Source organism: Callithrix jacchus, chromosome 16, assembly GCF_049354715.1.
Source record: "Callithrix jacchus isolate 240 chromosome 16, calJac240_pri, whole genome shotgun sequence".
Taxonomy (NCBI): Eukaryota; Metazoa; Chordata; class Mammalia; order Primates; family Cebidae; genus Callithrix; species Callithrix jacchus.
The window spans coordinates 81,046,448-81,063,122 of NC_133517.1; the positions used below are offsets into that span (position 1 = coordinate 81,046,448).

Here is a 16,675-nt window from a genome sequence, read left to right on the forward strand (position 1 = left end):
ATTGTCCATGTCTTCTACTTATTTTTTTATACAACCTGCATTTTAGCACTAACAAATCAGCTTTTGCTGTAAGGACAATGTCACAGGCTTATTGATTACCACCCTTTTCTGAAGGTGCAGCCTTGGATCTTCTTGCTGTTTTCAGTGAAACTAACTAGATGGTCATGATTCAGAGCATTGGGCAGTCAATACAAGTCAGGTAGCATGAAGTAAGTGCAGCCATATTCTGCAGTTAATACTTCAGCTCACATGACTTGTTACATAGTCAACTGTAACTATTACAATTACTATTACTCTCCCTGCCTAGAATTTTCTCTGGTATCTTATTTATCTAGCTTCAGTGTCACCTTTATAGGGAAGCCGTTGTCTGTGTTAGGTAACCATTATTCTATGTGTTCATAGTATTTATTACTTCATTTGTTTTGTCTCTAAATACTTATTGTGTTTTTATGCACTAGGAATAATTCTAAGCTCTCTATACTCTAACACTCTGCATGTCCCTCTATTAACAATTATTCAAATTATTATTTACCTGACATCTGTTGAGAATCTACTGTTTGGCAAGTTCTGTGCTATTTACATTTCTGTGCACTGTAGATACTTTTGCTTTTAGTTGCTTCTTTTATATATTGTAAAATTCTAACCAGACTTCTAAACTCAGGAACGGTATTCTGTTTTGATGACCATGTAACCAGAATAGCTCCTGGTACATAGTAGGTGCTCAGAATGTATTTGATGAATAAATGAACAGATGAAAAAGCAGGCAGGACTGACTTTGGTAGGAGAGAAAGGGCTGAGTGTCATTGCATGTGAAAGGGTATGGTTGTCTCTGCCTGGGGTATCTGTGACAGAGTCTATTCCATCATAAGCATATCCAGCCAAATTGACTCTTCTCAGTAATAGAGATGTTTTCCCTCAATCAGATTATGTGCCATTTACCATATATTACTTGATGCCAAAATATGCTCCCCTGATGAGCATGACATTTTATTTGCATGCACGTAAGGAAGTTCATAGTGTTTAATTTGAAAGTGCAACCCCACTAAGAATGCATTTGTTTGTATTTATTTAGAAGCTCTGTTTGGATGGACACATGGGGGTGATCTGGGACAGAGAAGCCTGGAAAAGCTGATGAAAGCAGATTCTCCCTTGAAGAAAGCATTTGGAATGAAGCAATGTGACCTTTAATCACCCTCAGACCTCTTTTTGCTCTTGTTCCAGGATATTCTGTAAGTAAAAACTCCCAGCCTCCTCAGTTCTTCTGTCTTCATTTTATATGCCTTTGGTGTTTGAGATGAGTTTGCTGGTGTTTAGGTGGAGTACATTTGGGGGTGGTTACTGTGGTAGAATGGATATGTTTGAGGGGACTTGGTAAGAACTGATCAGATTACTATCAATTAAAGAGTAACTGTCACATCCCTTCAGATGAACTTCAGCTATTACCAATCCATCAGTGTAACCTTATGTTGCCTCAAGGAACTGGTCTGACTTTGTCTTCTGATTTTCTCAAATTTGTCATAAATGTTGTGGATGGAGCAAGAATTTCAGTTTTTGCTTTGATGCAGAGTCACCTCTATCCAGACGGTGAGTGAGGCAGCCCACCCTTGTTTCGCTGGGTTACAAGTATTCCCTTTGTTGGGGGAAGTAATAACAAAAAGAAGTTAATTTTTGCTTCTCATATCCAACTACTTTGCATAGTGTCTCTATTTAATGGATAGGTATGAGTGTATATGTCACAGCCTTCTTATATAGAGAGACTTAACATTGGTAATGAAATAGAAAACCCAAACCAATACTGGGAGGAGGACGTGGCTAGTTTAACACAGGCACCACTCAAATACTACCTTCATTTCAAGGTAGTCAACAAAGAAGGGAGCCACCTTCTCAAGGAGTTTTCCCACGTTTTTAAATTGAGGACTCATAATTTCAATGAAAGCTATTCGTTTCAAGATTAAGAGCATTACAAAAATTCTCATAGGTTTTAGTTCTATCAAGTTTCCAATGGTTTTTATTTACACCAGCAATTAGGCTATAGTCCTGTAGGTTTGTGCTGTTTCACAAACTTTTTCACCAACTTCATTGCCATAGAGAGAAACCTGAATTCAATCATAATATTAGAAAAGAAAATGACATATATTCGCTTATACACATTGACCCTTGAGAATGTTTTTATTCTTTTATTCATATGAAAAGTGATTTATAACCAAACCAAGGAAAACTTCAAATTACTGGTGTGGTGAGATGTATTATTAGTACTTAAACTCAAGCAGATCAGAAGGATTATATTTGGTTCTAAGGTTCATTCAGATCATTGTGGTTTGGAAATCACCTTAAACTTGAAGTTTTTCTGCTTTTTCTTTCCACTTAAGCCAGCATCTTACATTTACGCTAATCTGCAAAAGGTAAGGTAATTTCAGTAAAGCTCTCTATTTATAATTTTGTAGCTCACTTGGATGTCTTGAGACTGGTTTCCATAACCGATCTTAAATGTTTTTACAGTTTTTTAACTTTTCCCACCCTACTACTGAAATGTATATTTTAATGTGAAATTACTTTGTTATCTTAGGGATTACTGCCCAGGAAATGTAAATAAAGTGGTCAATCATATTTATTATTTGGAAGACAATCATTATAATATCTTACTTTTGTATAGTACTCTAGTTTGCAAGGCACTCTCATGTAATTAACTCATTTGATTTTTAAAACAGTTTTTTAAATTTAGCAAGGAAGATACTAGCAGAGGATACTGGAGGATACTAGTTTCCTCTCAATATTAGAGAGGAAACAGTTTCAGGGGGGTTAAATGGCTTGTTTGAGGTCACATGATTATTAAGAGGCGTGCCAGGATGGGAAAATGTGAGGTTTCCATTCATAGCTACCCACTACACTACAGTGTCCTTAAACCCTGCTTTGGACCAGAACCTGAAAAATAAGGTGATTTTCTCTTAATGAACTAAAGAAAAGAATTTTTATTTCATAGTACCAAAGACAAAGTATGCACTTACGGCATGCTTTCTCACGTATACTTATCCCACACATACTCATAAAAGCAACAAAATAGCAAGTTGCTATGAATAGGGTACTTTAAAATAAACTAAGGTTTTTTTTATTATAACTTTTATTTTAGGTTCAGGGGTGGGTGTGCAGGCTTGTTACATAGGTAAACTGAGTGTCATAGGGGTTTGGTGTACAGATTATTTCATCACCCAAGTAATAAACATAACACCCAATAGTTATTTTTGTCCTATCCTCTCCCTCCTCCCAATCAGGTACTTTTTAAAAGACAAACCTTATGGTAGCATTAATGAGGGAGCACATACTGTAGAAGGCAAATGTGAAAACGTTTATTGCTTGCGCTTATTGTGTTTATTTGAATCCTCTGAGAAGTAGACATCAAGGCAGGATTAGACATACATATAAGAGATGCACTGGGGAAGTGACCAGTAGGGAAGAGGGGCAGGGAGATGAAGAAGGTGAGGACAGCCTTCAAAGTGTGATGCAGGTCTGACCCCTGAGGAGAGACAGAAAGAGGATGGGATCAAAGAAAGAGTCCCATACTGCAGCCAGTTCTAAGAAAATTTGCACCCAGGCTGACAGAGAGCCCTTGAACCAAAATATCCTGTAGAAGAGTCCTGCATCTCCCAGGATGGGGTCTGTGTCAGTATCCTTGCTGGGCTCTGCCACCGGCTAGGAGTAGCCAGTGGGAAGTGTGGCCTCAGCATGAATGTGGTGGTGGATTCAGAGAACAGCTGCTGGCACCAGTTAGTAAATTATATTCCCCACAGCACGAGATTGGCAGGGTGTATTATTATGGCCCCCAAACGTGTGTCATGGTGGCATTTATTTTCCACCTCTTCAAGAGTGAGGAGGAAACAAAATCAGCCACAAATATTCTTAGCAAAATGCAGGAACACCGGGAATAAAATTAGATGCTCAGTTATCATCATTAACAAACTGGTCTCTAATAGAAGGGAAGTGCTTTAAGAATTCTAGAAGATTTAATTCAAAGGTTATATTTATAATCCTTTTTGACAACCAAATTATGTGCTCTGTGAGAACAAGAATGGCATATTTCTGATCATTTTACCTTTATTGCTAACACAAGTAAAACATTTGGTTTATAGTGAGTGTCCAGTAGGTTATTGTTGAACAAATGAGTGATTCAAAGTAAAGGATAAAAAGGCACATATTGTTATTTCTGAACATTTTTCTTTTCTCCAGTATGGAAATAACTTCCAAAGGTGTTTATTTATTAAGCTTATTAACAATGGACTCTGTTAAGTTTCTGGAGTTGGGGAAATTTGAGACCTCTAAAAAATCATGAAAGCTAACCCTCTCTAATCTAGGAAGCTTGGATCTAAGCACTTGGAGCAGATTTGGTCTTACACAGTCTCTCTCTCTGATATGGTTTGATGTGTCCCACCCAAATACCACTTTGAATTGTAATAATTTTCACCTCAAGAGCAGGGCCAGGTGGAGTTAATTGCATCATGGAGGGGAGTTCCCTCATACTTTTCTCATGGTAGTGAATAAGTCTCATGAAATCTGATGGTTTTATAAATGGGAGTTCCCTTGCACAAGCCCTCTTGCCTGCTGCTGTGTAAGATGTGCCTTTGCTCCTTCTTTGCCTTCTGCCATGATTGGGAGGCCTCTCCAATCATATGGAACTGTGAGTCCATTAAACCTCTTTTTTTTAATAAATTACCCTTTATAGAAACCTCTTTTCTTTATAAAGACATTCTTAGGTATATCTTTATTAGCAGTATGAGAACAGACTAATACACTCCCTCTGCACATCATTCTGTAGATGGGCATATTTGTCTTAAATGGATACTTGCTTTCACTTAGTCCTCATATTTAGGGAGTCAAAGACGTGCTAGGATGGCAAAGAGAAGGAAAGGAACACTGGATACACAGATGAGTGAGGCCTTTCCATATTTGTAAAATCAATAGATACTCAGTACTTGACTAATTTTTTAATGACTGCCTAGATATTTGAAAGTTAATTTGTGTGGCATTCCAGTGCATGTGTCTTTCCAAGACCGTTATTTCCCCAGTCCCTGTGATTCTGCCTTTCTTTCATATCCAACTAGTCACAAAGTCCTGCCAATACTTCTGTCATATTATTTACCTATTAAGATTCTTTCTTCACTTTAGAAAACATGAATTAAGTGCTCTGACTACCATGGATACCTCTGGTGGGTTGCATGACTTTCAAGAGCTTTCAGCCATGTGTCTGTAAAGAGGTGTAATGTGCACTTGGGCTTCAGGCTCAGGTCTACCTTTTCCCAGAAGTGAGACTTCAATAAGAATCATTTACTCTCTATCAGTCTCAATCATTTCATCTGGAAAATGAGGATAGTAGTGCCTACTCCAGGGAGTGGGGGTAAACATTAAGTGAGATAAATCAGGGTGAGCACCTATTACAGCATGATGATGTCTCCCTGTTCCCAGGGAGCCCAGGTAGCAGCCTTAATACCACTGTCTTGTTTGTCTTCCAAAGGGATTATGTCATCCTTGTCTTCAAATTGACTTGGTCCAGGCTGGTTGTTCTTTTTTCCAGATACTTCTAATGGGATATGGTTTAGGAAGTTTATCAGTCTGCTATTCAGTGTTCTCTACAAGCTGCTCTTTCCTTAATTGGCTAATATTTTCTTCTATTGTTTTCTTAAAGAAAGTATCCTGCTCCCAAGAAGCTGGGTTACTCACATTTTCTGGGATGCCCTGTGTGGACACGTCTTTGAATCTCAGTCCCACCTTTCCTGCTTAACGTGACTTCCTTATCCCTTCCACTGTATTGTTTTCAAAACCCAGTTCAAATCCCTTTCCTTCAAACAGCCCAACCCATGTTGATCCCAGTTCCACGGCTTGCAGTGTGACCCACAGCACTTACCTTACCTCTCTGGGCCACTGTTTCCTTATCTGCAAAAATGACAGTGAATACCTATCTCACAGTATTGTAGAAATAATTAACTGAGATAAGACATGTAAAGCTCATAGAGCAGTGGCTGGCATATATTACCAGCTTACTAAATATTAGCCACAGTTATTGTGCCTGCCTTGCTCCTGAGCACTTCTGTGGTGGGTTTATGCAGCAGTGACCATCTATGGTCCCAAACCTTGGTGGGCCACCTAACTATACATATATATTTTTTTCATTAACTTGCACTGAAAGTAAAACTTATAACAACTTCTAGAGGATATTAAAATTAGATACTCAAAAGATGAGATATTACTTGTCTGCTATCTATCTGGGAATAGTATAGCTTACAAAACATCTTTGTCTATCTTTTTAGAAAAATTTTCAGTCTTCTCAAATGAATTTTTTAATTTTTGAGGGAAGAGGCAATGCTTTTGTTTGTGCCAAAGGTAGCACTTTTGTTTTTTAAGGTACAACTTAAATATAGTAAAATTCACCTTTTTTAAACCTACAACTCTTAAGAGTTTGGGCAAATGGATGTCATGTAAACAGTATCACATCAAGAAACAGAATAATTCCATCACCTACCCCACTTCCTAACTCCCCTGTGGTTCTTTCTTAGTTAGCCCTTCCCCTGACCCCCCTGCCCCAGGTAACCACTGATCTGTTCTGTGTCTTCTATCTTTTCTGGAATAACACATAAATTAAGTCATACAGTATATAGCCATTTAAGATTGACTACTTTTACTTAGCACGATGCATTTGACACTCACCCATTCATAGCATGTATTGCTAGTTTGTTCCTTTTTATTACTGAGTAGTATCCCATTGTGTGGGTATCACATAGTTTGTTTATTCATTCACCACTTGAAAGGCATTTCAGTTTTTTTCCAGCTTGTGGCCATTATGAATAAAAGCTGCTATGAACATTTATGAATATGTTTGTGTGTGATCATATGTTTTCATTTCACTTACGTAAATATCTAGGAGTGGTGTTTCTGGTTTTTATGGTAAGTGGCATGTTTGAACGTATAAGAAACTTCTAAACCATTTCCAGAGTGGCTTTGATATTTTTTCCTTTCTATCAGCAGAGTATGAGAGTTTAGTTACTCCACATCTTTACCAGTACTTTGTGTGAAGAGAGTACCGTTGAAACAACAAGCCCTGAATGTTTTTACAGTAATTTTATCTATGTTGCTCTCTTTATTCTATTGCTTTAGCTATATCCACTCTATCAACAGCATCTCTTGAGAATTAATTAGCTTCTTAGTGTGGCTCAATTTCTCTCTGGAAGGCAAAGCACCTTTTCATTATTATTATTATTATTATTATTATTATTATTAAAGGGTTTGGTAGTTGAAAATACCAATAGATTTTATGCTTTACTAAATGCAAAACTCAAAAATCAAATTCAATGGTTTGTATCTCTGGGGCTGGGGGCAGGCAGAAGACAGAGATTAATAATTTAGTATCTTTAGTTTCTAGGGAGCGAAGAAATCCTCTGATACTAGTCCAGTAGAAATGGGACCCTGATTTAGCAAATACTCCTCCCAGCTATACATTTCTCGGGCTGCCCAATTGGATCACCATTCAGTATTTTCTGTGAGAAAGTTTTTTTTCTGACAACTACAGAGAGAAGGAAGGGTAAAGTAATGAGGCACTGACTGGGTGCTAACCAAGAGCTGTAGCAAAGGACAGAGAATGTGGAGATACGATAATGAAGAACTTCTAATTAAGCTCCATGGGAAACCATTTTCAAGAAGCGCTTCTCTGAAGAGAACATTAAAAAAAGCAGAGCTTCCTATGTGTGAGAGTTCATGCCAATCTGCAGTTGTGGACTGGAAAGACCAGCCGGAGAAAGCTCTGGAGATTTACCTTTGGTTGTAGTTATGAGCTGACCACAACAAATTCATGAAAACCAGAGAAGACTTCATTCAGAAGGGTGATTGCCTGGCCCAAGATGTGGACAGAAAATTGAAAACAAAGAAAAAAAATAACCTACATAAATATTTCCTGCCTTTACTGTAAACTTTTTGAGTAATCTTGAGGAGTTTCCACTAGGTTTTTGTCCTGCCAATCAACAATTCATGAGAAAATATGGGGAGTATTTCAGCAAAAGATACTAAAAGAGATTCTTTTTAAGATAATAATGGTGGCCAATATGATTGGAATGAAAGAGGCCTCATGGACTAGCAGATAGAACTTCTGAATGGGGATTAGAAAACTCAGGTGCTGTATGTGAGTTACCAATTAATTCTGGGATCCCAGGAAAATACTTATTAATCATCCTGCACCTTAGTTTCCTTAAGATAAAAAATCAAGGTATTTCAGTAGGTGATTTTTAAGATCCTTTCTACTTCATTATTCTAAAGAATAAAGGGAGTGCAAATGATCAATTATCTTTTTGAAAATACCTTGCAATGGTTTTGGGGTAGAGAGGTAGAAAAAGGTAGTCTAGTTTCCATGGTTTACAGTGACATAAATACACTTATGAGAACTGTCTCTTTGAATTCTTTTAAAATTTGTATGCATGTGATATGGATGTTTGAATTCTAAGTTGTCATAATTATTTTCTAAAACAATTTCAGGTCTCACTTATTGACTGGGCAGATTAGTCAAGAAAAACCACAGCACAACCATTTTGAGACTAACTGGAATGTCATGCTCAAAGTGTTTTCCATTTTCATTACATATGTCATAAGAATCGATGTACATAACAGCAATTTTAGTTTCTCCTGTTCCTCATTGCCTCATATGTTCTTTGAGTTACAGGAGTATGTGTTATTTCCCAGACGCTCTGAGTTGATTTACTGCTCCTTCCAGTTGGGTTTTTACTAACCTGTGAAGGAGGAGGGTGTTACAAGAAACTGAAACCCATGATGTGGGAAAGGTCGAAACAGTACTGAATTCAGAAAGAAAGAAGGAGTTTCAAAAGAATTGACAACAGCATTGCCTTTGGTCTGGGAGGCTTCTCTTTCCCTCTGTGTACACAAAAGCCGCAGAGGTTAGTGTGAGGAGCAGCATCATCCATAGCAGAGGCTGCCTTGTAAGCTGAGCTTGAGGGAGTAGGACTTTGATAATCAGCTGAGGAGACTCCGTTTTATTAGGAAAAGTACATTAATGCTGGGAAATAGATTCTGCTATGTTGACATTGCAGACAGAGTTGTACCAAGATGGACAGGAATACCGAGAGCAAGTCATTTTCATCTAGCAAATACTTAAGGCTTAATGTTCACGTCATAATATAGCTGTTGAGTTACAGAGATCAAATAAATTTTTACTTGCAACACTTTGGATGTCATTTTACTAGGTAGAGTGATCAAATCAACAATTAAGTGATATATCATTTCACTGAGCAACATTGGCAAAACTAATGAGTCATGTCACATAAGAACATTACAGATTTTCTTTCTCACCTTGAGGCATTGTTTTTTAGGCATAGTGATATACAAATTATTATAACAAAGGTATTGATTGGGATTGTGGATGCAGCACTAGCCACAGGATAGGCCTTCAAAATACTCATGGAATTGAACCTTTTCTGATATTATCCACTACCTTTCCAAGGATATGATATTTTGTATAGTTTTTCTAATCTATTAGCAGTGTAGTGGGAAGAGCCCTGGTCTCATAGCTGTCACTAAGCACCTGGTTGATGACTTTGGGTTAGTCTTTTAAACAGATCCAGAACTCATTTTTATTATCTACAATAAGGGTCAGCAAATTTTGGCCTACAGTCCAGATCTAGCCTGCCACTTGTTGCTGTGAATAAAGCTTTATTAGAATATAGCCACAGTCAATATTTTACATATTGTTTATGGCTGTTTTCACCTACAATGGTCACGTTAAGTAACTGTGACACAGAATATAGAGTAGGCAAAGCCTAAAACACAGTATTTACTGTCTGGTCCTCTACAGGGAAAGTTCGCTGATTCATGATCTACAGTGTACGAGAGATAGGTCACTAGCTTTCCACCTTTTAAGATTGGTGAGACACATTTTTAAACTAAATGCTATGCAAAACTCCAACATACAAAACAAACAGAACATTTCTGTGGTTGAGGAAGCGGTTGGAATGGAAACAATGCAGCAGTCTTCCTGGGTCCAAACTGATTGCCAAAGAACCCCCAGGGCTCCAGTGTAAAAACTCTTTGAGGAGATTATCTCTAAGATATTGTACAGTTCTGGAAATATACATATAGTTTCTAATTTTTTAAGCATAGATGAAATAAGTAGAATTTAATGATAGATTTGTTTAATTAATTTATTTAATTTATTTACAATCTTCTAAGGTTCTAGCAAGTCTTCATTTGTCTTCAAGTCAATTTCAATTGGTAGTACTGCTAGTACTGGGGTGATTCTGCAACATGATGTGTGCTGCATGGCAAGTCTTTAAGTCTTTGTGTTTCTTGGAAAACTTTTGTATACTGATAAAAGAGAAATGGAAGCTACACTTTTAAACACGCCCCAAGGGTAGACTCTATCAAACCATAATGTCTCAACAGCTACATGGAAGTTTTCCTTTCAAATCATGGACCAATGGGTAAATTGTTTATTTCCATACATTTTAAGCCAGCTTTTCTGATTATAGAGGCAGCAAAACAATTGGATGTGGTCTAACAGCATAATAAAATCCAATTCAGTTAGTGTTTATGGAGTGCCCACAGGGCGTGGGCTATTCTGTTAGACAAGATAAAAACCTCTGTGATGCTCATTTTCTCATTAGTGCATTTCTAAGAGCTGTTTTACCTTCTCAAATAACTTGGGAAATTTAGTTCATTGGAGAAAGTACCCACTGAAGGATATGTTCTTTTCTCTTGATTTTTTACAAGTGTAAAGGAGCAAAAATGGTAATAAAAAGTTCTTCCCATGTACCCCAAAACCTAAAATGCAGTAAAAAAATGGTAATGAGATGGGATGGGGATAGAAGAAAGGAATTAATAGCTATAGACTATCTATTAAGTGTCTTGTGCTATACTCTTTCATAAACTTTCTCTTATTTTTTTACAAGAATGTATGGAGTAGGTCTTAAGTTACTTATATGTGAAAACAGTAACTTCCCAAAGTCACAAGATATAAATGGGAGAACAGGCATTGTAAATCAGGATATTGAAATGTATCAGATTATAGTATCCATTAGTCCTGGTTCAAATACTAACATACATAATATTACTCATGAATATTTCATGAGTGAATAAATATATCCAAAACCACATAAAGGTTAGAATTGTCATTGAGCAGCATTGCTTTGCATAGTGAGTGAGTGACCTGTATAACTTGGGAAGTGATCTTGGTTGTTAGTCCTAATAGATAATAAAGAGTTGCCTTAATAAGAGATCAAGAATAAAAGTATATTCTTCCCTTAAGACCAGGGTCAGCAAAGATTTTCTGCAAAGATCCAGATAGTAAATATTTTGGGCTTTGCAGGCCACACAATCTGTGCTGCAACCACTCAACTTTGTCATTGCAGCGCCAAAGCAGCCGTAGCCAAATGTAAACAAATGAACATGGCTGTGTTCCAATAAAACTTTATTTATGGGCAGAATTTCAACATGTCATTAGGTTCTTCAGATTTAAACAAAGTTACTTAAAAATATAAAAACCTTTTTATTTTTCTCCAAGATGGCAGATTAGAAGGCTTTAGCATGCTTCAGCCACTTGGAAATAGCAACGTAGTGCATAAAGATCAACTCTAAGCTTTAACCCAAAAAGGAAAATGATAATCTACCCCAGAAATGTGAAGGACACCCCAGCTCCAGAGAAGGGTAACATGGGCAAATAGCCCCCTTGATGACTTCTGGCTGATAAAAGTGAGTGAAGTCCCAGTATATGAGGGGGCACAGAGCTTCCCTCTGTGTCTCATCCTTCCACTGAAGATCCCGGTGACCCAGGTGGAAGAAGAGCATTTTGTTTCTCCCAAGCACTGGAGCTAACTTTGGGAGAGGCTTGGAAATGCTGTGAGGGAAAGATACTGGAAAAAGCTGGTATTTTCCCAGACATGGGATCGAAAGCAGGAGAACTTTTATTTATTTATTTTTATTTTTAATTAACAAATTAATTTTTAGATGTATATATTTTATTGCATTTTAGGTTCTGAGGTACATGTGAAGAATGTGCAGGATTGTTGCATAGGTACATACATGGCGATGTGGTTTGCTTTCTCCATCCCCGTAACCTATATCTGTCATTTTTCCCCATGTTATCCCTCCCAACTCCCTACCCCTTGCTGTCCCTCCCTTAGTCCTCCACAACAGACCTCATTGTGTGATGCTTCCCTCCCTGTGTCCATGTGTTCTTATTGTTCAATACCCACCTTTGAGTGAGAATATGCAGTGTTTGATTTTCTTTTCTTGTGTCAGTTTGCTGAGAATGATGATTTCCAGGGTCATCCATGTCCCTACAAAGGACACGAACTTACCGTTTTTTATGTCTGCATAGTATTCCATTGTGTATATGTGCCACATTTTCCCTGTCCAGTTTATAATTGATGGGCATTTGGGTTGGTTCTAGGTCATTGCTATTGTAAACAGTGCTGCAATGAACATTTGTGTGCATGTGTCCTTATAATAGAATGATTTACAATCCTTTGGATATATACCCAGTAATGGGATTGCTGGGTCAAATGAAATTCTATTTCTAGGTCCTTGAGGAATTGCCACACTGTCTTTCAAAATGGCTGAATTAATTTACACTCCCACCAGCAGTGTAAAAGTGTTCCTATTTCTCCACATCCTCTCCAGCATCTGTTGTCTGCAGATTTTTTAATGATCGCCATTCTAACTGGCATGAAATGGTAGCTCAATGTGGTTTTGATTTGCATTTCTCTAATGACCAGTGATGATGAGCATTTTTTCATGTTTGTTGGCCTCATATATATCTTCTTTTGAAAAGTGTCTGTTCATATCCTTCTCCCACTTTTGGATGGGTTTGTTTGTTTTTTTCTTGTAAATCTGTTTTAGTTCTTTGTAGATTCTGGATATAAGTCCTTGTCAGATGGGTAGAATGCAAAAATTTTTCCCCATTCTTTTGGTTGCTGGTTCACTCTAATGATTGTTTCTTTTGCTGTGCAGAAGCTCTGGAGTTTAATTAGATCCCATTTGTCTATTTTGGCTTTTGTTGCCAATGCTTCAGGTGTTTTAGTCTTGAAGTCCTTGCCTATGCCTATGTCCTGAATGGTTTTGCCAGGTTTTCTTCTAGGGTTTTTATGATGTTAGGTCTTATATTTAAGTCTTTAATCCATCTGGAGTTAATTTTAGTGGAAGGTGTCAGGAAGGGGTCCAGTTTCTGCTTTCTGCACATGGCTAGCCAGTTTTACCAACACCATTTATTAAACAGGGAATCCTTTTCCCATTGCTTGTTTTTGTCAGGTTTGTCAAAGATCAGATGGTTGTAGATGTGTGGTGTTGCCTCCAAGGCCTCTGTTCTGTTCCTCTGGTCTATGTGTCTGTTTTGGTACCAGTACCATGCTGTTTTGATTACTGTAGCCTTGTAGTATAGTTTGAAGTCAGGTAGCATGATGCTTCCAGCTTTGTTCTTTTTGTGTAGAATTGACTTGGCCATGCGGACTCCCTTTTGGTTCCATATGAAGTTTAAGGTGGTTTTTTCCAGTTGTGTGAAGAAGGCCATTGGTAGCTTGATCAGGATAGCATTGAATCTGTAAATTACTTTGGGCAATATGGCCATTTTCACGATACTGATTCTTCCTAATCACAAGCATGGAATGTTTTCCCATCTGTCTGTGTTCTCTCCTCTCTTATTTCATTGAGCAGTGATTTGTAGTTCTCCTTGAAGAAGTTCTTTACATTCTTTGTTAGTTATATTCCTAGGTATTTTATTCTCTTTGTAGCAATTGTGAATGGCAGTTCATTCTTGATTTGGCTCTCTGTTAGTCTGTTATTGGTGTATAGAAATGCTTGTGATTTTTGCACATTAATTTTGTATCCTGAGACTTTGCTGAAGTGGCTTATCAGTTTCAGGAGATTTTGGGCTGAGATGATGGGGTCTTCTAAATAAACAATCATGTCGTCTGTATATAGAGACAATTTGACTTCCTCCTTTCCTAATTAAATACCCTTTATTTCTTTTTCTTGCCTAATTGCTCTGGCTAGAACTTCCAATACTATATCGAATAGGAGTTGTGAGAGAGGACATCCTTGTCTAGTGCCCATTTCAAAGGGAATGCTTCCAGTTTTTGCCCATTCAGTATGATATTGGCTGTAGGTTAGTCATAAATAGCTTTTATTATTTCATGATACATTCCATTAATACCTAGTTTATTGAGAGTTTTTAGCATAAAGGGCTGTTGAATTTTGTCAAAGTCCTTTTCTATATCTATTGAGATAATTATGTGATTTTTGTCTTTGGTTCTGTTTATGTGGTGAATTACATTTATAGACTTGTGTATGTTGAACCAGCCTTACATCCCCTGGATGAAGCCTACTTGATCGTGATGGATAGGCTTTTTGATGTGCTGTTGCAATCAGCTTGCCAATATTTTATTGAAGATTTTTCCATCTATGTTCATCATGGATATTGACCTGAAGTTTTCTTTTCTTGTTGAGTCTCTGCCAGGTTTTGGTATCAGGATGATGTTGGCCTCATAAAATGATTTGGGAAGGATTCCCTCTTTTTGTATTGTTTGGAATAGTTTCAGAAGGAGATGTACCAGCTCCTCTTTGTACTTCTGGTAGAATTCAGCTGTGAACCTATCTGGACCTTTTTAAATCTGGACACACATAAAACCAGCCATGCTTGGCCACCTGGCAGCATAGTTGTGCAGGCATTTGTCTCGGGCTGGAGAATGGAGCACTTGCTCTGAAGCAGGGTAGGGGCCTCCACAGCCAGAACTGTGGAAAGCACCTCAGAATTAGGCACTGGAATTGTGCTGTCCCCTGTCACAGGCCTAGGGTGAAAGGAGAGCTGCTACAGTTGCACTTTCTCCTGGACAATGAGACTTATAGCCAGGGTAAGCTTGGCAACCTGGAACTGGTCTACATGGTGACCTAGCCTTCTTCCCCAACATTGTGGGGCAGTTGGGCTCTCTCCACTCCATGCCCAGACATATCCCCAGGTGTTTGGAGCACCTCCTCACCTGGATTGTCACCCTGAACCACCCTACCCTTCCTGTGAAGAGATCCTGGTGCCGTGGGGCCCACTGTGCTCCATGCCCAGGCAGATCTCAAGGCATCTATGGCACCCATTCTCCTGAGTTAGTAGTTTAGGCCACCCCTCATCCTGTGTAGAGAACTTGAGGCCAAGGAGGTTTCCCAGCCCCACACCTAGGTACACTTCTGGACACTTGGTGATCACCCACTGGATTCTCTCCTTGGCACTAATGTTTGTGCCTGCCATAGAGGGACTTGTAGGTGGGCCTGCCTGGTCCAGCCTTACCCACCATGACCTTATTCTCAGGGCTGAGCAGGGAGCTTTGACCACTGTGCACTCCACAAATCAACCTTTTACTTGAGGCCAGAATTTCTGTCACTAAACATGGATCAAGCCTGTACTCAACCATGATGGGTCTAGCCCACTATTACCTATAAGTACCATCTACTACCTTGTAGGTCAGACTCTTTAGACCAGTATAAAACCTGATGACAGAAGTATTAAGGGCTATAGAGGGAAAGCCAAAAAACCCTACCCAGTATTCTCTACCATCACATCCCCTAGGGATGGGGAAAAGGGAAAGGGAAAGAAAAAAGCCAACAATCTTACAGGGAAAGAAGGACAAAAATCATAACTGCATGAAAATAATTATAAAAATTGGAAGTGCCAGCATCTCCAGATGAGAAAGAATCAGTGCAAGAATTTTGGCACCATGAAACCTTCATGAAGTAACAACAACTCATATGGTTTGGCTGTGTCCCCACCCAAATCTCATCTTGAATTGTAGCTCCCACAATTCCCATGTGTTGTGGAAGAGACTCAGTGGGAGATAATTGAATCATGGGGTGATATCCTCCATGCTGTTCTCGTGGTAGTGAAAGTGAATAAGTCTCATGAGAACAGATGGTTGTATAAGGGGTTTTAATGACTTTTCAATAAGGGGTTTTATAAGAGGTTTACTGACTTTCACTTGGCTCTCATTCTCTCTTGCCTGCTGCCATGTAAGATGTACTTTTTACCTTCTGTCATGATTGTGAGACCTCCCCAGGCACATGGAACTGTGATTCCATTAAACTTCTTTTTCTTTATAAATTACTCAGTCTCAGGTAGTCCTTTATAGCAGTGTGAGAATCAACTAATACAGTAAATTGGTACCAGGAGTGGGGTGCTGCCATAAAGATACATGAAAATGTGGAAGTGACTATGGAACTGGGTAACAGGTAGAGGTTGGAACAGTTTGGAGGGCTCAGAAGAAGACAGGAAGATGTGGGAAAGTTTGGAACTTCCTAGAGACTTGTTGAATGGTTTTGATCAAAATGCTGATAATGATATGAATAATAAAATCCAGGCTGAGATAGTCTCAGAGATAGAGATGAGGAAACTGTTGGGAACTGGAATTAGGTGACTCTTGCTATTTTTAGCAAAGAGAGTGGCATTTTGCCTCTGACCTAGAGATTGTGGAACTTTGAACTTGAGGGAGATGATTTATGGTATCTGGCAGAAGAAATTTCTAAGCAGCAATGTGTTCAAGAGGTGACTTGAATGCTGTTAAAAGCATTCAGTTTTAAAAGGAAAACAGAGCATGAAAGTTCAAAAAATTTGCAGCCTGATGATGTGATAGAACAGAAAAACCCATTTTCTGAGGAGAAA

At 38.4% G+C, this 16,675-nt stretch overlaps 1 long non-coding RNA gene across 1 annotated transcript in view; it reads left to right on the forward strand.

The window, feature by feature from the left end:
• LOC144579773 (uncharacterized) overlaps positions 1 to 16,675 on the forward strand; it is a 226,290-nt gene that overhangs the window by 163,929 nt on the left and 45,686 nt on the right. Inside the window, exon 2 of the long non-coding RNA XR_013528155.1 lies at positions 1,073 to 1,229. This is a non-coding gene — a long non-coding RNA (uncharacterized LOC144579773). The remainder of the gene's footprint in view (positions 1 to 1,072; positions 1,230 to 16,675) is intronic.